This window comes from Heloderma suspectum, chromosome 1, assembly GCF_057233095.1.
Source record: "Heloderma suspectum isolate Gila_16-S chromosome 1, 16-S_ref, whole genome shotgun sequence".
NCBI classification, from domain to species: Eukaryota; Metazoa; Chordata; class Lepidosauria; order Squamata; family Helodermatidae; genus Heloderma; species Heloderma suspectum.
Window position 1 is genome coordinate 351,417,421 of NC_139458.1, and position 23,638 is coordinate 351,441,058.

The 23,638-nt window shown below is 48.4% G+C and overlaps 1 protein-coding gene across 2 annotated transcripts in view; it reads right to left on the minus strand.

Annotated features, from left to right (window-relative positions):
• The window catches only part of NOX3 (NADPH oxidase 3), a 128,987-nt gene extending 111,812 nt beyond the window's left edge, over window positions 1-17,175 (minus strand). The window contains exon 1 of one of the 2 annotated variants that reach the window (XM_084831878.1): window positions 16,998-17,175. The gene's annotated coding sequence lies outside the window, so the exon portion shown is untranslated. The remainder of the gene's footprint in view (window positions 1-16,997) is intronic. The other variant, XM_084831880.1, reaches the window with a different exon arrangement.
• Between the last annotated feature and the right edge of the window lie 6,463 nt (window positions 17,176-23,638).

Here is a 23,638-nt window from a genome sequence, read left to right on the forward strand (position 1 = left end):
GGTCTTCTGACCGGCTGCCGCCGCCGCCATTGCAAAATAAAAAAGGAAAGTAAAAAAAACAAAAAACCCCACCCGTGATAGGCTACGTAATGATTTACGTAGCCTATCACGGCTAGATTTCCAAAGTCAGCCGTGATAGGCTACGTAAATCGTCACGTAGCCTATCACGGGTGACTTTGGAAAAAAAAAAAAGCGCGTACGCAAATGGCGGCGCCCATGGGGCGCTGCCATTTAGTTTGGCACGTCTAGTCTACGTAAAGATTTACATAGACTACGGCGAAAATAAGGGCAACGCAAATAGTGTTCCCTTATTTTCGCCATAGTCTACGTAAATCTTTACGTAGACCAGACGTGCCAAACTAAGGAATGCAAATGCCCATGGGGCGCTGCCATTTGCATACACACTTTTTTTTTTTTCAAAGTCACCCGTGATAGGCTACGTGATGATTTACATAGCCTATCACGGCTGACTTTGGAAATCTAGCCGTGATAGGCTACGTAAATCATTACGTAGCCTATCACGGGTGTGTGTGTTTTTACTTTACTTTTTTTTTTAGCAGCCGGGGAGACGGGGCGCTCCTCCCCGGCCTGAATTTCGGCGGCGAGGGATGTGGCGCCTCCCCCGAGGCCTGAATTTCGGCCAGGCGAGGCAGGGCGCCTTCCCCCCCTCACCTGAACTTCGGGGGGAGAGCCAAAGCGCCTCCCCCCCACCGCAAAGCAAGCTGCGGGACCATGTAAGTCCCTTTCGTCCATCCCTAGGACCAGCTTAATCGGTACCCCACCCCTGCAGAGGCACAGAGTTAGGGATGTCACAGAATTCTGCCACGGACTCCAGATTCTTTAGAATCCGGCCCCCTGGAATCCGTAGCGGAACAGTCTCCCCTCCCCCGCCATCCTGTGGAATCCCCCCACAACAGAGCTTACCTGGTGGTGGATGGGGCTCCGGCAGCGGTGGATGCGGCAGCTCTGGCGGGTCTCCCGGCCGCTGCTGGGCTGCTGCGGCTGCAAATGGTGACCGTCGTAGTGGCCGCCATTAGCACGGCTGCCTTTTGCTTTTATAGGCTACGTAAATACTTACATAGCCTATCACGGCAAAGAGCAGGGGTGCAAATGGCAGCCGCTACGCCATTTGTGCCCCTGCCCTTTGTCGTAATAGGCTATGTAAGTATTTACGTAGCCCATCATGGCAAAAGGCAGCCACGCAAATGGCGGCCGGCGTAGCGGCCACCATTTGTGGCTGCAGCAGCCCGGCGGCAGCCAGAATTCCAGCTGCGGCCGACCTTGGCCGGCGGCTCCACAGAGTCGCCGCGGAGCAGAGCCAGCCACGGAGGATTCCAGGGGGAGGGACGGAGCGCCTCCCCTCCACCACTGATGCCCCGGAACGGATGGGTGAGTGGGATTCATACATCCCTACACTGAGTTCCAGTGAGTCTAAACCCCACCAGGTAGTGATCTGTCCATGACAACGGAACAACAGAAAGTTCCTCCACACCCAGATCATCGTCATCCTGCGCAGCATAAAAAACTACATCTAGAGTGTGACCTGCTGTATGAGTGGGGCCAGAAACCACTTGGGACAGACCCATGGTCGCCATGGAGGACATGAAGTCTTGAACCACTCCCAACAGGGCAGCCTCAGCATGGATGTTGAAGTCTCCTAGCAGAACAAGCTGAGGGGACTCCATCACCACCGCCGAGATCACCCTGGCAAGCTCAGGAAGGGAGACTGTTGGGCAGCGGGGTGGGCGGTACACCAACAGAATCCCTGTTCTGTCCCGAGCACTCACTTTTAAGTAAACACACTCAAACCCACTAGACTGTGGGCCAGGGCACCTGGTGAGGGGGATAGTATCACGATAGACCACTGCAATTCTGCCCCCCCCACCGCCCAGGTCTAGTCTGCTGTTCTACAGAAAACCCTGGGGGACAAAGCTGAGATAGATTAACACCCCCAGCTTCATCCAACCAGGTCTCTGTAATACATGCCAGGTCGTCGTGCTCATCCAGGATCAAGTCCGGGATGGCAGCTGTCTTACCATTCACCGACCTGGCATTCACCAACAGTATTTTCAACTCAGGGGGACTGCTGCCAAGGCTATCCAGGTTACTTGTATTTGGGGACCGCTTGGGGACAACCAGAACCCTGTTATGGTCCCCGCTCCCCTGAACACGCAACTGTCTCCCCCCACCATATCTCCCTCTGCCCTGTATAGTTGTGATGGCTGCTCCTTGTGTCCCTTCATCTCCCCTTCTTTTTTTGAAGCACATCCCTCCCAACACACCCCACCCCTCTGTTGACAAGGGGCAGGGCCTTCACCCTTGTGTTCCCCCGAAGTGGCTCCCCCAAAGGGGCAAACCCCTTTGGTATTGCACCTTTGGTGGCCATCCCTCCGGTGGTCGTCCCACCCCCACAGGAGCCTAGCTTTTATGCCCCCAGCCCAGGAAGATGACCCAGTTGGGCTGGGAGGGGGTGGCAGTCCTGGGAGAGATTGCTGAGTCAGGGTCTTAATCCTGCGAAGAGGCAGCACTCACAGTGATGTGGTGGATCAGGAGTTCCAGCAGCAGAAGCAGAGGTCGCAGCCAGCAGCAGGTTCCCTCTCCTTCCACCTTGCAGTTGTTCTTGGTTGGGGTCCTCCTCTCTCTTCCAAAGGTGTCCTGCTTGGAAGGTCAGCTCCAGGAGGTGGTGCTTGGGGAATACTGCTCAGCCCCATGGATTCTCCAATATGGGGTTCCACAGGGGGTCAGTTCTGTCCCCCATGCTATTTAACATGAAACTGCTGAATGCGGTCATCCAGAGTTCTGGCGTGCGTTGTCATCAGCATGTTGATGACATACAGCTCTATTTTCTTTTTCATCTTCTTTAGGTGAGGCTGTGGATGTGCTAAATAGGTGCCTGGCTGCAACAATGGACTGGATGAGGGCTAATAAACTCAAACGCAATCCAGACAAGACTGAAATGCTGTTGGTGGGTGGTTCTTCTGACTGGCTGGAGGGTGCTCAACCTGTTCTGGATGGGGTTGCACTTCTCCTGAAGGAGCAGGTTCATAGCTTGGGGGTTCTCCTTGAGCCATCTTTGTCACTTGAGGCTCAGGTGGCCTCAGTGGCACGGAGTGCCTTCTACCAACTTCGGTTGGTGACCCAGCTATGCCCCAATCTGGACAGGGATAACCTGGTTTCAGTTGTCTATGCTCTGGTAATCTCCAAGCTAGATTACTGAAATGCACTCTACGTGGGGCTGCCTTTGAAGATGGTTCAGAAGCCGCAGCTAGGGATGGCGGAGAATTCCGCCACGGACCTAGGGATGGGGGAGAATTTCTCCCCGAAACTTTGGGGGGCCGAGTGCCAACGCATAACACATTAGGAGCCTGGGGAAGGAGGGCCAGCCAGCAGCTGCACCAGGTGGATCCTGAGCCTGCTTCTGCCCCCGCCCACAGGTACTTAAGGCGGGGCTGCCAGAGGCTGCTCGGGAAGGAGCCTGGGGAAGGAGGACCAGCCAGCAGCTGCACCGGGTGATCCTGAGCCTGAGCCTGCTTCTGCCCCCGCCCACAGGTACTTACGGCGGGGCTGCCAGAGGCTGCTCGGGAAGGAGCCTGGGGAAGGAGGACCAGCCAGCAGCTGCACCGGGTGATCCTGAGCCTGAGCCTGCTTCTGCCCCCGCCCACAGGTACTTACGGCGGGGCTGCCAGAGGCTGCTCGGGAAGGAGCCTGGGGAAGGAGGACCACCCAGCAGCTGCACCGGGTGATCCTGAGCCTGAGCCTGCTTCTGCCCCCGCCCACAGGTACTTACGGCGGGGCTGCCAGAGGCTGCTCGGGAAGGAGCCTGGGGAAGGAGGACCAGCCAGCAGCTGCACCGGGTGGATCCTGAGCCTGAGCCTGCTTCTGCCCCCGCCCACAGGTACTTAAGGCAGTGCCTCGGTGTCGCACTTGGAGTCGCGTAGGACCTGAAGATCTACCCACCTGCCTCTCCAGAGACACCAGCAGCCACAACACCAGCAGCAAATAGCAGCAGAGGGCAGCAGCTTTAAAGACCAGGGGAAGGGGCAAACGTGGACTATCTGCTCCTTCTTAGCTGCTGTTCTCTTTTATCTTTTTTATATTCTTTTAAACTGTTGTGTATTTTATATCTTAATATTTTAATATGTGCCTGGGAGGACTATTGGGCAACTCAGGAGGTGGGGGAGGTGTCACCATAACTGTGGTCACGGGCCGGGGGAGGTATGGCGTTGGGGGATTAACAGGCCAGCTGAGGAGAAGAGGGGCTAGACACCTTACAGCTGTCCCCTCTTCTGGTTCTTCCCCCAACCTGATGGTTCCTGGCAGCCTTACCAGTCTGCCCTCGGGTCTGGTGGTGCTGCTGCTGAATGCCAGGTCGGCCCAAAATAAGACCTCCCTCATCCATGATTTGATTGTGGATGAGGGGGCTGACCTGGCATGTATTACTGAGACCTGGGTGGGGGAACTGGGAGGGGTCACTCTCTCCCAGCTGTGCCCTCCTGGGTACTCAGTGCAGCACCAACACCGACTTGAGAGTCGGGGAGGGGGGGTTGCCGTGGTCTATAGGAATTCAATCTCCCTCTCCAGGCTTCCTGCTCATTCGAGTGCAGATCTTGAGTGTCTGTACCTTGTGTTGGGTACCCGGGACAGATTAGGGATTCTGTTGGTGTACCACCCACCCCGCTGCCCATCGGACTCCCTGCCTGAGCTGACGGAGGTGGTCTCGGACTTGGTGTTGAGGACCCCCAGGATGATGGTCCTGGGGGATCTCAACTTCCATGCCAAGGCCGCTGTATCCGGGGTGGCTCAGGACTTCATGGCCGCCATGACAACCATGGGGCTGTCCCAACATGTCATCGGCCCAACGCATATAAAAGGACACACGCTTGATCTGGTTTTCTCGACTGGGCAGGTGGATGGTGATCTGAAAGTGGAGGAATTAACATCTGTCCCTTTGTCATGGTCAGATCACTTCCTGCTGAGGTTTAGACTTCTGGCGGCCTTTCCCCTCTGCAAGGGTGGGGGACCTATTAAAACGGTCTGCCCCCGGAGATTAATGGATTCCGATGGATTCCAGAGGGCTCTGGGGGATTTTCCTGCTGGTATGGCTGGTGCTCCTGTCGAAGCCCAGGTCGCTCTGTGGAATGCAGAGATGACTCGGGCGGTTGACACGATCGCGCCCAAGCGCCCTCTCCCTCTGAGCAGAGCCCGGCCAGCTCCTTGGTATACACCTGAGCTGAGGGCAATGAAGCAAGAGGGGAGACGGCTAGAACGCAGGTGGAGGAAAACTTGTGCTGAGTCTGACCGAACACAGGTAAGAGCCCACTATCGAGCCTACTCTGTGGCGGTGAGGGTGGCAAAGAGGCAGTTCTTTTCCACCAGCATTGCATCTTCTCAGTGTCGTCCGGAGGAGCTTTTCCGAGTGGTTCGCGGCCTGTTACATTCTGGGCCAGGGAGAGAGACAGTGGAACCCTCGGTAGCACGCTGTGACGAGTTTGCGCGGCACTTTGAGGATAAGGTCGCTCAGATTCGTCATGAATTGGACACCACCATTAATGCAGTTCCATTGGTAGAGGCGTTCAGAGCACCGTCTGGTCCAGTTTTATTGGATGAGTTTCAGTTACTGAGGCCTGAGGATGCGGACAAGGTGCTTGGCCAAGTCCGATCGACCACTTGTGCTTGACCCTTGCCCTTCATGGCTTATTAAATCAAACAAGGAGGGGTTGTCCGGCTGGGTCCAGGAGGTTGTAAATTCCTCCTTGAGAGAGGGAGTGGTGCCTGCTGCTTTAAAAGAGGCAGTAATTAGACCACTCCTGAAAAAGCCTAACCTGGACCCAGAGGATGTTAACAATTATAGGCCAGTGGCCAACATCCCCTTCCTGGGCAAGGTGCTTCAGCGGGTGGTTGTAGGACAGCTCCAGGCACTCTTGAATGAAACGGATTATCTAGATCCATTTCAATCGGGCTTCAGGCCTGGTTTTGGAACGGAGACTGCCTTGGTCACCCTGTGGGATGACCTCTGCCGGGAGAGGGACAGGGGGAGTGCGACCCTGTTGATTCTCCTGGACCTCTCAGCGGCTTTCGATACCATCGACCATGGTATCCTTCTGGATAGGTTGTCTGGGTTGGGAGTTGGAGGCACTGCACTACAGTGGTTCCGCTCCTACTTGGATGGCCGATTCCAGAAGGTGATGCTGCGGGATTATCACTCTGTGCCATGGCAATTGTGCCATGGGGTTCCACAGGGCTCTATTTTATCCCCCATGCTGTTTAACATCTACATGAAACCGCTGGGGGAGGTTATCCGGAGGTGTGGGCTGAGGTGCCATCAATATGCAGATGACACCCAGCTCTACCTCTCTTTCTCATCAAAACAGGTGAGGCAGTGGCTGTTCTGAACCAGTGCCTGGGCACGGTAATGGACTGGATGAGGGCTAATAAACTGAAACTCAATCCAGACAAGACGGAGGTACTGTTAGTGGGCGGTTCGTCTGCCCGGCTAGGTGATATTCAACCTTTTCTGGAGGGGGCTGCACTCCCCCTAAAGGATCAGGTTCGTAGTTTGGGGGTGCTCTTGGATCCAGAACTGTCACTTGAGGCACAGGTGAACTCAGTGGCACGGAGCACTTTTTATCAGCTTAGGCTGGTATACCAACTACGCCCTTATCTGGACAGAGATAGCCTAGCTACAGTTATCCATGCTCTGATACCTTCTCGTCTGGATTACTGCAATGCGTTATACGTGGGGCTGCCTTTGAAAACGGTCCGGAAACTTCAGCTGGTCCAAAATAGGGCAGCAAGATTGTTAACAGGGACTGGCCTGCGAGCTCATATTACGCCAGTACTTTTCCAGCTGCACTGGCTGCCAGTCCATTTCCGGGCCCGATTCAAAGTGCTGGTGTTAACATTCAAAGCCCTTAACGGCTTGGGGCCAGGTTACCTGAAGGATCGCCTCCTCCCAGATGTGCCTGCCCGGACCTTAAGATCATCATCAGCGGCCCTTCTCTGTGAGCCCCTGCCAAAGGAAGTGAGGCGGGTGGCTACTAGGAGGAGGGCTTTTTCTGTTGTGGCACCCCGGCTCTGGAATGAGCTCCCTAGTGAGGTTCGCCTGGCGCCTACATTGTACTCCTTTCGGCGCCAGGTGAAGACCTTTTTATTTTCCCAGGCATTTTAGCTTTCTAAATTTTTATCTTTGCTGTTTTAAATCTGTATTTTAAACTCCTGTACTGCTGCTAGGTTTTATTGTGGTTGTATTGTTATATTGTGGTTTTAATGTTCTATATATTTTAAATTGTTTTATTGTGTGTTGTTTGGTTTTAATTTTTGTGAACCGCCCAGAGAGCTTCGGCTATTGGGCGGTATAGAAATGAAATAAATAAAATAAAATAAAAAATAAAATTCGGTCCTCCGAAGGTTGTTCGGGGAGAAATTCTCCGCCCCCCCGCCCCCTCCCCTGGGATGGGACTTACCTTTCACGAATGTCCCTCCCGGCGGCGGGTCCCGGCGGTGGTTCGGCAGGTCTTCGTCAGGGGCGGGGGCGGCAGCCGGTCTTTGGACCGGCTGCCGCCGCCGCCATTACAAGAAAAGTAAAAAAAAAAAAAAAACGCCCCTGTGATAGGCTACGTAACGATTAACGTAGCCTATCACGGCTAGATTTGCAAAGTCAGCCGTGATAGGCTACATTAATCGTCACGTAGCCTATCACGGGTGACTTTAAAAAAAAAAAGCGCGTACGGCTAATGGCGGCCCCCATAGGGAGCCGCCATTCGCGTTCCTTATTTGGTCCCTGTAGTCTACGTAAAGATTTACGTAGACTACGGTGAAAATAAGGACAACGCAAATAGTGTTGCCCTTATTTTCGCCGTAGTCTACGTAAATCTTTACGTAGACGACAGGGACCAAATAAGGAACACGAATGGCGGCTCCCTATGGGGGCCGCCATTTGCGTACGCGCTTTTTTTTTTTTTCCAAAGTCACCCGTTATAGGCTACGTGACGATTAACGTAGCCTATCACGGCTGACTTTGCAGATCTAGCTGTGATAGGCTACGTTAATCGTTACGTAGCCTATCACAGGGGCGTTTTTTGTTTTTTTTTTCTTTTGAAGTTCGCGGCTGGGGAGATGGGGCGCTTCTCCCCGGCCTGAATTTCGTCCGGGCGAGGCGGGAATCCTCCCCCCCCGGCCTGAATTTCGGCCGGGCGGGGAGGGAAACCTCCCCCCCCGGCCTGAACTTCGGGGGGAGGAGTGAAGCACCTCCCCCCCACCGCCAAGCAAGCTGCGAGACCAGGTAAGTGACTTTCGTGCATCCCTACACGGACCCCAATGAAGCGGGATTCTAAAGAATCTGGCCCCCCGAGTCCGTGGGGGAACGGAGCACTTACCTCCGCCTCCCTGCGGAATCTTCTTTGGCTGGATCCTCCAGCTCCGGAGCGCCAGCGATACGGCCACCATGCCATATCTCTGGCTGAGGGGGATTGACCGCGGATGCAAATGGCGTCCAGTACACCATTTGCGGCTGTAAAGGTCTTAGTTTAATACGGCTGTATTTACCTTTAACTAAGACCTTTAAGTCCGCAAATCGCGGAATGGACACCATTTGCATCCGCCATCAATCCCCTTCAGCCAGCAATACAGCATGGTGGCTGTATCGCTGGCGCTTTGGAATCGCTGCGGAGCACAGCCGGCCAAGGAGGATTCCGGGGGGAGGGACAGATAGTCTTCCGCCGCGGGTGGATTCCCAAGCGGAAGAACAGGTAGGGAATCCGCCCATTCCTAGCTGCAGCTCAAGCAAAATGCGGCAGCCAGACTGATAACGGGGACCAGAAGGCCCAAACATATAAGAACGACTCTGGCCCACTTGCACTGGCTACCTGTATGTTTCCGAGCCCAAGTCAAGGTGTTGGCTTTAACCTATAAAGCCTTACACAGCTTGGGACCACAATGCCTGATGGAGCACCTCTCCTGACACAAACCTACCCATATACTACACTCAACATGTAAGGCCCTCCTCTGGCTGCCTACACCGAGGGAAGCTCGGAAGACAGCGACAAGGGGGAGAGAGCCTTTTCGGTGGTGGCCCCCAAATTATGGAATGATCTCCCCAACAAGGCCTGCCTGGCACCAACATCATTATCTTTTTGGCACCAGGTTAAGACCTTTCTCTTCTCCCAGGCATTCAGCAGCTTATAAGTTTTAATCGATCCTGGAATGTCTTATGGTTTTAGTTGTTTGCTTTTGAGATTGTTTGTTTGAAGTTGTTTTAGATATATGTTTCTTTTGTGTATATAGTCTGTTCATGTGTTTTTATGTAAATGTTTTTTAACCTCTGTATATTGTATTTTTAATGCTTTTAATCTTTGTAAACCACCCAGAGAGCTTCGGCTATGGGGTGGTATAGAAACGTAATAAATAATAATAATAAGTACAAAAATGTGTATATTAGGAGAAATACACATGGAAATGTATATTTTTGTATGAACTTAAAAAAAAATGTCACAAAGTAATGTGGAAATGGGGTGGAATGCAAGGACTAGAGAACTGAGAAACTGCGCTTGACAGATTCGTCCATCCGTATTCAGTTTCATTCTAACTGGCACAAAACCTTTCCCTAGTTTTTCTACATTGCCAGCAGAATGCAAATGATATAGCTGAACACTTTAATAATGTTAACATCTGTACATTCAAATTCATTTTATTCAGTTTATTTTTTTTAAAAAAAACTTGTTTTAGAAGGAAATTGTGTCAAGTGATTTAACTCTACTACACTACTGCTGATGATTCCTTTAAAGAATGAGAAGTGATTGCATTGTTCCTCTTAGAAACATAATCCTGAATAAGCCCTTAGAGCAAAATCTGAAATCAAACAGTTACTTATCAACATGGAATAGATTAACTATGATTAATAACATAGGCTGATTTTGTGTCCTTATCTAACTCATGCAAGTGAGTTAAAAGTGCATGAAGATGATGTGTAAAATAAAGACTTTAATACTTGGGACGGCTATACCAAAGCCATGGTGAGATTACCCCAAGCTTGTGCAAGGGAGACTATTTTATTATTCACTGTATTGCTGTAATGCCTCAGAGTCCCATAATCAGGCTGAGGAGGTGCAGGATGACAATCACTCAGGGGTCCAATAAGTGTGTGTATGTGTGTGTATACACACACACACTTGCTAAGTTTGAATATTTTCAGTAAATACATTAACCAAATAACAAATATAACTGTACAGACCAAATACAAATAATTCTAAGCTTTACAGCAAATCAGCTGGGTTGGGCTTACTGGTGATAATAAATATATATGACAAAATCTAATGGTAAAGGCTTTTTAAAAAAATCTGTGTAGTTTAAAATAGGGGTGTACGAACCCCACTCACCATTCCGCTGGCGGTGTCCGCAGGGTGGGGGGGAGGTGATCCATCCCTCCCCCCGGAATCCTGTCCGGCTGGTTCTGCTCCGCAGCAAGTCCACGGAGCTGCCAGCCGGGCCCATCCGCAGCCAGACTGCCGTCCGCTGCTGGACTGCTGTGGCCACCGTTTGCATCCCTGCCCATGGCCGTGATTGGCTACGTATATATTTACGTAGCCAATCACGGCAGGGACGCAAATGGCAGCTGCTATGACGGCCGCCATTTCATTCCGCAGCCCGGCTGCAGAAGGAAGACGACGACCCAACCCGGAGCAGCCGCCGCCACCAGGTAAGGTCCGTCCCGGGGGGATTTTGGGGGGTTGAGGTGGGGGGGTAGTCCGTTCCGCCATGGACTCTGGGGGGCCCGATTCTAAAGAATCTGGCCTCTCTGGAGTCCGTGGAGGATTTCTCCACCATCCCTAGTTTAAAAGCGTATCTCTAAACAATAAAAGAGAGTACAATATTACTATGCTGAAAAAACCTAAGCATACCAAAAATAACCAATACCAAATGGACCAAACGCATTTTGACGCATAGTCTTCCTCAGTGGGCTAGTACAATGAGGACATGGTATAGTATACTATACTATAGTATATAGTATACATACTATAGTATAGTATATAGTGAACAGACATATGTATGCAACCACATTATATACAACAGATTCCTCACAATTACTAACATTAGACACTGCAGTTGTTAAACCACTTATAAGTCTTGCCAAACCTCCTCTAGTACATGAACCGGCCAAGGCATGTGCATCTTATGATAAGGGGGCCAAGTGCTCCACTATGAACAAGTATTTTTAAGGATGGCAAGAAACTGCAGTAGTCACAGATGGTTAACCAATGAAATAAAAGGGTAGCTCTGACTACTGCCCAAACAGGGGGTTTCAAGCTATCCACAATTGGATACAACCCATTTTTATTAGGACAGTGATAGTCACTCTCACAATTCTTCTGCCAGCAAGCTCTGTTGCAGAGAGGGCCTAGAATTGTTGGGCACTGGGAGATTTGGGTAACAGGGTGTCCTCTATGGATCTGGTTCACATCAGTGTCTTGGGGAAAGTCAGTTTCAGTTGGATTCTGACCAAGCAGGAGTTAGGTCTCCCAGAGAGACCAGAGCAGCGCTATGAAGAGCACTGAGAGATGCTAGGGCTGGAAGCCAGACAAGCTTGACTGTATGTAGCTCCAATAAGCAGCAGATTGTGAATGAGCCTTAAGTATGGTTTTGGTTTCCTTTAAGCTGCTTAGCCCCACCTCCATACTAACTGATCACTTCTTTACTAAAAGGGCCTGGTCTGTTTCAGCAGCCTCAGGTTGCAATGATATGCAAGTAGCTATGGCATGGTAGTATCTTCATGGCTGTAGTCCTCAGAATATGAGGATGGCAAAGTGACCTCCCCGAGACACAGAGGTGGTGGTCCCTAGGGTCTTTCTGTGGAACTAGTCCTAAGGAGCTGGAAACCTCATGGTGCCCTTCTATAGCCAAGCCCTCTCCCTATTCTGTTAACTCAGGGACCTTGTCCTCTGAGGATGAGGAGTTGCTGCCATCTTGGACCACACTTTGCCCCTTCCTGCTACTGTTGCTACTGTTGGCTATTGCCCCATCATCATAGATGGGGAAAATGTGGCCAGCATGACTCCTTCAGGACTACTGCTGCTACTGCTGTTACTACTGATGCGTTAGCCACAGCCTTGAAGGAGCTAGCCATGCTTTCTCCATGAGAATGGAGAATACAGCCATTTAGGGATCACTCACTTTCCTTTCCCCTCCCCAGTGGCAGACATTTGTTGTATTTTAGCTAGCCAGTCCCTACTACCCATTTTGCCCTCAAGACTGAAGCAGAACCCATCCACTTGATCTTCCCTAAACACTTTATTGGTCTACAAGCCCAAGCCACCCAACATCCAGTTCTAATTTTAATATCCTGTCATTGTGTTGAAATCAAGATGGATAAGGCCTAGCAGTTATATAGTGCTTTTAGAGCATTCAAAGTGCTTCACACATATTTTATCTTGTGATCATCTTTACGATAACCCTGAAAGGTCAATCAATATTACCTCCATACAGCAAATGATCTCCATATAGTTGGGCTGAGAAAGAGTGGCTTGCTTAAGGCTACCTAGCAAGTTCATGGAAAAGGCAACTCAAACTAGGGGTTTCCTGATTCATGGCTCAGTTTCTTAGCCCCTGCGCTGCAAGACCCAAAGAAAAAACCTATTAATTCTAATCAGAACATTGCCAAGAATTTAGCCTTGTTGCTTTTGGCAATCGTTAATTAAATTTTATTTTTTGCAAGAGACGCATAATGCTTTATTTCTGACCTCTTTTTTTTAATTTAAGAACTTAATTTGCATATACATATGTCTAAAGGAATGAGCAACAGTATTTAGTGGAGAAGGCGGTATGCTCGGAATTGTTTCTTTAAAAAGATGTTTTACCAGAAATAAGAAAACTTACCATATATCACTGCTGAGAACAAATTTCATATGTGAAAATAACTGTTTCTTTACCCTTGTGTTATGATGTCCCTTAATATACATTATCTCCATTCATCCCAATGTTTCGCTAGGTTCTCCTGTGCTGAGTAAACCACCTATAATGACTTCTAGTGAGAAACAACCACATTGCAAGCATTATAACTATTTTTATAAAGACAAAAGAAGGAAGACGAAGCCAGACACAGGAAAGCATACATGCACCTTTAAATGTAAGTGTACTCCCTGATCCAGATCATCAGCCACAGCCTTAAGGCTGTTAGGGTAACACTGGAGTGGGACTTAGAAGCAGGAAGCGAAGTAAAACTGCAGCAGTTAAGGGGAGTGACAATATGATGTTGCAGAACATCTCCACTATTGTTGGATTACAGGTGCTGATCCATCAAAAGGTCCATATCTTTTATAAGAATTTTAATATGGTATTTTTATTTCTTTCATCTTTGTATCATTTTATCTTTTATTGTTCCCCACTCTGGAATATGTTTAGATGCAGAGCGGTATATAAATGCTGTAAATAAGTAACAAATATTTATAATGCTTTTGGCATCAATAACAAATTGTTATAAGTCAGCAGCATGTCTGAACAACCCAGTTTGGAGATCAGTGCTGAAGGTACTCCAGCATAGCCATCCCTGTATGAATCCCGGTGGGTTACAGCAGTCACACACACTGACATGATTAATGGACATGTAGTTTAATAGGCTAGGTAAAACAGGAAAACTTGCAGCCACCACAGAAGTGGCACATCATAGACTAATAACAGACTCATTCTGCATTCTCTTTATATAGCAAAACAGCACCATCAACATGCAAGGAGGAGGTTATCAGCATGCTTGGGGGAATCCCAAAGTTTGTAGAAGTACAAAAAAAAATTAGGAAAAAAACACACCTAAAGCAGAGAAAACAAACAAACCCAAAACAACACAATAAGCACAGAGCATACTCAATGACCACAGAATGCCGGACATCTGTCTGGGGTGGGGAGACGACACACACAAAATGGGATGGAGGGGTGGAATAGAGTATCCTAAAAGAAGGTATGGCTGGCAGCCTGGTTTGGAGACTGAACAGGAGCACACCACACCACAATATTTTGTTGTAGGTCCTACTTATTCCCTCTGTTTGCAAAGTTCAGGGGTTAGTGTCAATCCTTATATAGCCAAAGCAGCAGCATCCATGCACACGAGACAGGTAACAGCAGGCTTGGAGGTACCAAGGTTTGCAGGAGTACAAAAAAATATGTAGTTATAAAACCAAAATGAGTGGATGGAAACCCGCCAAAACCCTCAAGGAGGATTGTGCATGCTCAGGGCCATAGAACATCGAGTCAGTTGGAAAAGAAAATGGCATTGGGGGGTGGGGGGGGAGAATGGAATTGGCAAGCTGGCAGTGGCCAGTGAAGAAGAAGGCATGGTCAGCAGCTGGGGGGGGATTCAAAACGAATCAGCTGGCAGGAAAGGCAAGCTGAGAGAGAAGGCGAATGGAAGGTGGGAATTAATATCCAAGGCTTTCTTCACACGGAACTTTTATGCTGCGATTGAGATTGCTCCTTCTTGGAAGTTTGCGGGCTCTTTACATGACACCATGAACCTCCAAGGTGTCTCCTGCACTAAATGCTATTTGTTCCTCTTTTAAATAGATCACAGATAATGAGCTATCAAATTACCACGTTGTGTTCTGCTTGAGTTCCCTCTGTGAAAAGAGGAAAAGCGGCAAGAAGGGGAGTGAGATCAATGAAAGATATGGAAGTCTCAGATACGGGGAGAAGGAGGGGGAAAGGGGAGAGGGGAAAGGAAGTGGGTGAAAAAGGGAGTCGTTGTGATCCTGCATTTAAAACAGAAGCAGAAAGCCCCGTTTTAAATGCAGGATTTTAGGCTGGTGTAGAGATGCCCCAAGTGTCTATTGTCCTTTGCTCCGCTTCTCTCCTTCTCTTTTGCTTATGGCAGCCCTGGAACGTATCCATTACTAAAATTGCAAGTAAGAGGTAGGACTGAGGCCGGTTTGGATTCCCAGTTTAAAAAATCCTCCATGCCTCTCAGGTTGCAGCAAAGGTTTAAAATGTCCACTTCTCCCAGGCCAAATCAACTGCATGCAGGCATTCGGGCTCTGTTGACTTGCATCAGACTGGTGGTTCTTTCACATGTTCAAAAGCTAAAAAATAAAATGAAGTGTGGCCCAAGTTAGACCAGAGACTCCTGTCTTTCATGCTAACTTGTTTTTTTTTTTTCAGCCAGAGACTCAGGTAAGACACAAAAAGCAGGAACACACTGCAACATTTTATTGCAGGGCCCCACGTGTAATAACTGAATTCAAGGTGTCATTGTTCAAGTCTTTAACAGGCTTCTGTAGTTGTCAGTTCAGCAGTAGGCTTGCACAGGTTCAATAGTATATCATCCCTTGTTCCTGGACTTTCCTAACATAGTTCATGTCATAATCCCAGAGCTATACCCTGGAGTGCAGAGCCTGCATTGAGTAGGACGTTGGACTAGATTATCTCCAAGGTACCTTCCGACTCTGCGATTTTATCTATGATTCTGCCTTTGAGTTTCGATCTTCCATTCAAGTTCACCGCTCCGAACTTGAACTTTATCAGCCCTCCAAGACATGCTCCCAGGATTGTGGCCCTCTCAGTGTCTCCATCTCTTCTTTTTCATCCTCTCCCCCAAAGCCAACCCTAAATAGCACCCTGGGCTATTTGGTGCCCTGCAACACACACACACACACACACACACACACACACCATGGTCAGCTTTGCAGGGCTACTTGGCCTGGGCCAATCATAAGCCTGCCTGACCAATCTTATCTCTATTGCTTCCCAGACATAAAGAAAGATTTTACCTTACTGTGATTGCTTTAGGCTCCCTTATAGGGATGTCAAAGAATTCCGCCACGGATCTCAGGGAGGCCAAATGCCAGCGCATTTGGCCCCCCAAAATCGGTGGCAGAACGGTCTGCCCCCCCAGCCCCCCTGGGACGAGACTTACCTGGGGTGGATCTCCCTGGCGGCAGCGGCTCCGGTGGCCGGTCTTCCGACCGGCTGCCGCTGCCACCATTTCCAGTTAAAAAAAAAAAAGACGTGATAGGCTACGTAAAGATTTACGTAGCCTGTCACGGCTAGGTTAAAAAAAAAAGCCCGTGATAGGCTACGTAAATGTTTACATAGCCTATCACGGCTGACTTTAAAAAAAAAAAATGCGCGTACGCAAATGGCAGCGGCCACGGCTGCCGCCATTTGTGTTCCTTATTTTGGCACGTCTTAGTCTATGTCAAGATTTACGTAGACTAAGACAGCGAAAATAAGGGGATCGCCGCCATTTGCATATGCGCATTGTTTTTTTTGTTTTTTTAAGTCAGCCATGGTAGGCTACGTAAACATTTACGTAGCCTATCACGGCTGACTGCAGGGACACAAATGACGGCGGCTATGGCCGCCGCCATTTGCGTCCCTGCTAGCCAGCCGGCCAGGATTCCCGGGGCGGGGGAGGAACGGAGCGCCTCCCCCCCGTCCAGTATTCCGGGGCGAGGGACGGAGCACCTCCCCCCCAACCATCAACATAATCCGTGAAAGGTAAGTGACTTTCGTACATCCCTACTTTACAGTTGGGCTGCAGCCCTAGCTAATAAGCAGGGCTTCCAGCTTCCAAAGGTTAAATTTTACAGCCATCTTAAGCCTCAAATTAGCCTCTATTCTGTTTCACACACAACTATGTAAAATATTTACTTCATCATGGCTGGGGAGAGATCCCCTTATGTCACAATTACATGCCAAAATTCAGTGTCATCTTGCACTCTAATATACAATTTCCTCTTTTTATGACAACTTTAAACAAAATGCCAAGCATTCTGGTGAGCAATGTGGCAGGGTCAGGACAGGGCCCAACAGGACGTGCAAGAACTGAGTCAGGGGGCCCTTGTTTTGTTGGAGCCAGGGGCAAATTGCCCCAGTTCCTCCCCGACCCTCTGGGCAGGCCTGCAGCTTTACACAAGTTTGTATGGCTTGTGCAGGATCGCAAAACATAGCAGTGTAAAAGGCCCTGCTACTCCCAGGCCTTTCTCTAGCGATGTTTAAGAAAAGGGCCCGGCGCAAGCTACCTCGTATTTCCTGCTCTGCTTTCAGGTTCTCTCCTACTCCAGTTCTAGGATCCCAACGAAGTCTCTGTCATGTGGCTCTCAGAAAATGACTCTCATGAAAGTTGTAGGCCTATGTTCTTTATTATGTTCAGCACACACATAAAATGGCTCCTGTTGCAAACTCTCCTCCCTGAGTTCCAACACTCCCTCCTCAGCTACAAGAAGCAGGGCCCTCTGTTAGAGTGGTACAACTAGTCTTAAAGGGACAGTATTACCATATACTGATAGCATCACCGATGCAATTAATATGGACTTGAGCACGCTCCGGGAGAGAGCGCAGGACAGGAAGGCCTGGCATGCTATGGTCCATTGGGTCACGAAGAGTCGGACACGACTGAACGACTGAACAACAACAATTACCATATACTGCAGTCTCCCAGGCTATAGCTTCTTCTTCAGTCTTCTTCCCTTGCTGCTTAAAAAATAATAATAATAATATTGAAAATTACCATTGCCCCAAAATATAGAGCTGTAGTAACGTGACCAAGCCTAGCAACTGCTTTGTATGCCAACAAGTTTTGTAGCACAAGTGAGGCTGATATCACCATACCACCACCTACCATGGTAGGGTATATATAAGTGTCTCAACTGGAGTATTTGTGAAAATGTCTTCTAAAAAGCTGTCTGAGCCTCAGAACAGAAAGCACAAAGCACAGCAACAGAGCCAGTTGCAGAAGGATGCAGATAGTATGAAGATCCATCAAGAACGACATTGTTCAAAACCTTGATCTCTGAGCCACTGTGGTACAGTTTGCACAAGCCAAAGTTCGAAAAGCCACATTCTGAGCAGGGGCAGTGCACTATGAAATACAGCAAAACTATCACAGATTTTACTTTTAATATTTTTTATTTTGTAGCAGTTAGTTCCTATTTTTTGGTAAACATTTTATATTTTACAATATCCATCATTTTTATCTTTAAAAACATAAAGGAAAACATATATATATATATATATATATATATAGTATCCAGGTGACCTCTTATAGCTTTCTGCTTTATTTTATTATTATTTATATAGTGTTTAGAGTGTTTAGAGTATTTGAAGTGCTAAGTGCTAGGCCTCAAAGTAAAGCTATGCTCTACTGATTTTTACGGAGCGCAAGTGACACCAAACTGGAAAATGAAAAGGAAACATACTTTAAAGCTAATTGAAGGAAGATAATTTCTGTAGTTAGTACCAAAACAACCTGTAGAACCTTGGGGGGGAAAGGTTAAAGACACTGCTTTTTGCCACCCTAGTTCACTGCAGATAGTGCATTAAAAAAAACATCGCGACTGAGCTCAGTTTGGTGCCCCCTCAGCTTGGCACCCTGGGCAACCACCCAGCTCGCCCACCCATAAGCCTGGCCCTGCTCTCCCACCACCACCGCCCCTTGAAACACAAACCTCTCTTTTCAAAGTCAGAGTTACAGGGCACAGCAGGGGCTGTTGGGAAATGTAGTCCCTAGACTCAGCAGTCCTATTACAATATAGTGGTATATTGGCATCATTCCGACGGGCATTCAATTGGGCACAGAGCATTACTTCAGCGTGAAGGAAATTGGCAGCTGAGAACAGAATGATATATGAATAGGAGTGTATCAGACTCTCTCTTTGCTTCCAGATGGCTGACAACAAGTTCACAGGAGGAATTTGTTTGCTCTAAACATATAATCAGCCTCATTGGAGCTAACAGTCTCAGTCTTTTTGCTTCACCCTAATAATGGTTAACCCAATCTCAGTTATTTTCACTTGCAGTTTGCATTTCTGTCTTTGCCATGTTTCTTTTTCTCCCCATGAAGTGTTGGCTTAGAAGCTGGAAAAAAATACAAGTATCTATAATTATTTTAGTCACAGAGTTTGTTATAGCTGTATATAAATTAAGCAAATGACAAAATCATAGCTGTGCTAAAGTGGTTATATTTTCTACTCTGCCCATCCTTCAAGGAACTCAGAGCAACATCAATGGTCTGTCCTTCTCCCAGTGTTATTTTCACAACAACCCAGTGAGGTAGGTTAGGCTGAGAGATGGTCATCTCTTGGCTCAAGCATGGGCATCTGCTCATAAGGACAAGGGGGTGCAACTGCCCCCCACATTCCAGTCACACTGTCATTCTGAGAGCATTCTGAGAAAGGGGCTGCAGTGCTGAGCCTGCCCCGTCTATTGCTACTTTCAGTTTCCAGCTACACAGGCAAGGCTCAGGACAGGACAGAAAGTCAGTAAATTAAACACGGGAGGGGTGGATGCCCTCGAGTTTAGCTGGCGCCGCAGCAGCGCCTCCTCAAAGAGGTTGTTGTAGCAGGCAGCAGCACGACCAGGCTCCTTCACACCGAAGTAGCTCCATTCTGAGAGCGGGAACAACACCTCGTGCTATGTATGCCTGCCCCATCTATCTCTACTCTTCAGTTCCCCATAACACAGGCAGGCGAGGCCTAGCCAGGATTGGTCAGTAAATTAAATTGGTAGTGGGATTCCAGTGAGCAAAACTGAGAGTGGCTGCAATGCAAATGGTTGAACGTGGACCTGGAAGGGACAATGAGGCAGGCTTTCTGGCCCAGTCAGGCAGCGCATGGCCTGTTAGGCCCTTGGCTTGACAGCCTGCAGGAACGCCTCGTAAAAGAAACAGGCAGTAGTACCATGGGCTCACTTGCTGAATGGGAGGATGCAAATTACTGACTTCTCATCCTGTTCCATCTGGCATGGGCCCCTGGCTGAGGTCACTTTAATTTAATTTAAAGTGAACCAATGAGTTGTTTTCCAGCCCACAGGTGAGGTGAGGTGGGGGGAGAACACAGGAACGCCACCCATCTGGGAAGGGGGAGGGGTGTATTGCTTGTAAGGACAATCCCTGGCAGTCCCAGAATCACAAGAGAAGGTGCACTCCTTACATGCACTGGCTTTTTGTGGCTTAGCCCCCCACCCCGGCAAACATGCATAGGATTGGCACATTAATGTTGGTATGTGAAAGCACCTGAAAACCCTGTGCTTTCGCACACAAACGCTGGGAAAGGGAACTGTTCGCATCATCAGGATTATCAACCAGGTTCATGGGCATTCACAAAGAGGGGCAAGGAAGGACAATTGACTCCCTGGGGATGAGCCATTGTCTCCAGATTCCCAGCTTTCTTAAAAAAAAAAAAAAAAAAAAGGTTACTAGCTCTTCTAGAACCTAAGATAAGAAACAAAATGTGCAGCCACTATTGTGCCCATTCATTTTGTGAGAAACTCACCTGCTCCCACCTTTTAGTGTTTTTAGCCAATGAATGCAGGCACAGCAATGCTTAACACATGCACTATCTGGGTGTGTTAAACCTTTTGGGGGTCTTCCATGTTAGGAAGTAATTGATAGGGATGTACGAAAGTCACTTTCCTTTCACGAAATTTGATTCGCGGTGGGGGGGAGGCGCTCTGTCCCTCCCCCCGAAATTCTGGCCGGGGGGGGAGGCGCTCCGTCCCTCCCCCCCGAATCCTGACCGGCCGAGTGCGCAAATGGCGGCTGCCGTAGCCGCCGCCGTTTGCATCCCTGCAGTCAGCCGTGATAGGCTACGTAAATGTTTACGTAGCCTATCATGGCTGAGTAAAAAAAAAACAAAAAACCCGCGTGTATGCAAATGGCGGCGCCCATGGGTTCCTTATTTTGGCACGTCTAGTCTACGTAAACATTTACGTAGACTACAGCGAAAATAAGGGGAACGCAAATAGCATAGACGCTACGCTATTTGCGTTCCCCTTATTTTCGCCGTAGTCTACGTAAATGTTTACGTAGACTAGACGTGCCAAAATAAGGAACGCAAATGGCGGCGCCCATGGGCGCCGCCATTTGCGTACGCGTGTTTTTTTTTTACTCAGCCGCAATAGGCTACGTAAACATTTACATAGCCTATCACGGTATTTTTTTAAAATCTAGCCGTGATAGGCTACATAAATCTTTACATAGCCTATCACGTTTTTTTTTTTTTTTTTAACTGGAAATGGCGGCGGCGGCAGCCGGTCAGAAGACTGGCCGCCGCCGCCGCCACCAAACCATCACCAAACCGCCGCCAGAGCCGCTGCCGCCAGGAGGATTCGCCCAAGGTAAGTCCCGTCCCGGGGTGGGGGGGTGGGGGGGCAGACCGTTTCGCCACCGATTTCGGGGGGCCGAATGCGCTGGTATTCGGTCTCCCCGAGATTCGTGGCAAAATTCTCTGACATCCCTAGTAACTGAAGCCTCAAAAACAATTTACAAATCCAGGAGTTTCCTGTAGCTGGATTTGGGCAGTAGTATGTCTTCCAAAAAACAAAAGATAGCAGCAAAGGCAAGAGTTTGTGATCTTTCTAACTCAGGTCTTGCTAATTTGGGGGGAGTTTATAAACATTAAAAAAAAATCCTTAAGAATGTGTGCAGATATAGTTCATCATCACCATGCCCATATTGCAGGAGGCAGGGCTGAGGCTGATAAAGTATAATAATTATTAATGTATAATAAGTCCTACATTATAAAGCAATCCATCTTTAAGCACCTGGAAAACAATGCAGTGATTACTCAAAGCCAACATGGATTTGTCAAGAACAAGTCCTGCCAGAATCTGATCTCATTTTTTGATCAAGTCACCTCCCTTGTGGATTGTGGGAATGCTGCAGACATCATATACCTCGACTTCAGCAAAGCTTTAGACAAAGTGCCCCATGATATCCTGATAAGCAAACTAGCTCAAAGTGGGCTAGATGAAACAACAATCCGGTGGATTCACAGTTGGCTACAGAATTGGACTGAAAGAGTGCTTATCAATGGGATCTTCTCAAACTGGGGAGAGGTAACGAGTGGCGTACCGCAGGGCTCAGTCCTGGGCCCAGTGCTCTTCAACATTTGTATGAATGGCTTGGATGAGGGGGTGCATGGAATGCTGATCAAATTTGCAGATGACATAAAATTGGGCAGGATAGCTAATACCTTGGAAGACAGAAACATGAATTCAAACTGGAGGGCTGGGCAGAAAACAACAGAATGACATTTAATAGGGATAAATGCCAAGTTCTGCACCTAGGAAAAAGAAACCAAATGCACAGTTACAAGATGGGGGATACGTGGTTCAACAACACTACAAGCGAGAAGGATCTTGGAATTGTTGTCGATCACAAGCTGAATATGAGCCAACAATATGATGTTGCGGCAAAAAAGGCCAGTGCTGTTTTGGGCTGCATTCATAGAAGCATAGCTTCCAAATACCAAGAAGTACTAGTTCCCCTCTACTCAGCTCTGGTTAGGCCTCATCTGGAGTACTGTGTCCAGTTCTGGGCACCACACTTTAAGAAGGATGCAGACAAATTGGAGAGGGTTCAGAGGAGGGCAACCAAGATGATCAGGGGACTGGAAACAAAGCCCTATGAAGAGAGACTGAAAGAACTGGGCATATTTAGCCTTGAGAAGAGAAGACTGAGGGGAGAGATGATAGCAGTCTTCAAGTACTTGAAAGGTTGTCACAGTTAGGAAGGCCAGCATCTCTTCTCGATCATCCCAGAGTGCAGGACATGGAATAATGGGCTCAAGTTACAGGAAGCCAGATTCTGGCTGAACATCAGGAGAAACGTCCTGACTGTTAGAGCAATACGACAAAGGAACCAATTACCTAGGGAGGTGGTGGGCTCTCCCACACTGGAGGCCTTCAAGACGAGGCTGGACAGCCATCTGTCAGGGATGCTCTGACTTGGATTCCTGCATTGAGCAGGGGGTTGAACTCGATGGCCTAGTAGGCCCCTTCCAACCTTACTATTCTATGATTCTGCGAAGTAGCCCAGTTTTGTTATTCCATTTTGCAGAGGGGTGTGTGTGTTAGAGTAGTGTATGACAATTCTGCAGCATAGCCCAGTGTTGTTGGTGTTTTAGGGAAATGCAGTGGGGGCTGTGAAATTAGCAGCAGTGCAGTTTCTTAAGGGTTAGAATGGCTTGCTGCCATTTTTAGTTCTTGCAGGAGGCCTGAGTGAAACCTCTCCACATTTCACTCTTAGTGTTGGCCTTGGAGCTGAAGCAGCTCCACAGAAGTTAGTGTTTTCTCATGTATTGTAGAAATAAAGAAACCTCTTGTGAATGTACCTGAATCTATTGTGCATTGCCTATAGAGCAGAACCTAGCAATGGGCTGCAAGCTGAGTAGGTTACACATCCCTTTCAACCATGCCCTTCAACCCTATAACGGCCTTTGGCCCAAAAGGCCATTACAGGGGTGAAGGGACACATGGAAAAAAACTGAAGGTTTCAGCTGTGAATGGCAATACATTGTCTGGACACTACCCATCGAGAAACAACAGAGGGGTAGACCCTGGTATACAAATTTCTCAGAGGCTAGATCTACTTATCTTGGTAGACCTGGTGCCCAGGCCTTATTGCTGCTCAGTCAACAGATCTACCAGAAATGGTAGACCTGTTTTCTGATGCTATCACGGCTTTTTAAAATGTGCAACCATTCACAAAAAGTACGGTTCAAGGAAAAATACACAATTCCAAAAGAACATTGCTGTAGTTCAAAATTCAAGCCATGCAGAAGGTCTGTTGTTAGCTGATGTAAAAAGTGGCTGATAACAATGTGAAAAGTGAGTAGTCCAGGTTCCTCTAGAACCCTACAACCTGATCAAGCATACTGATTTC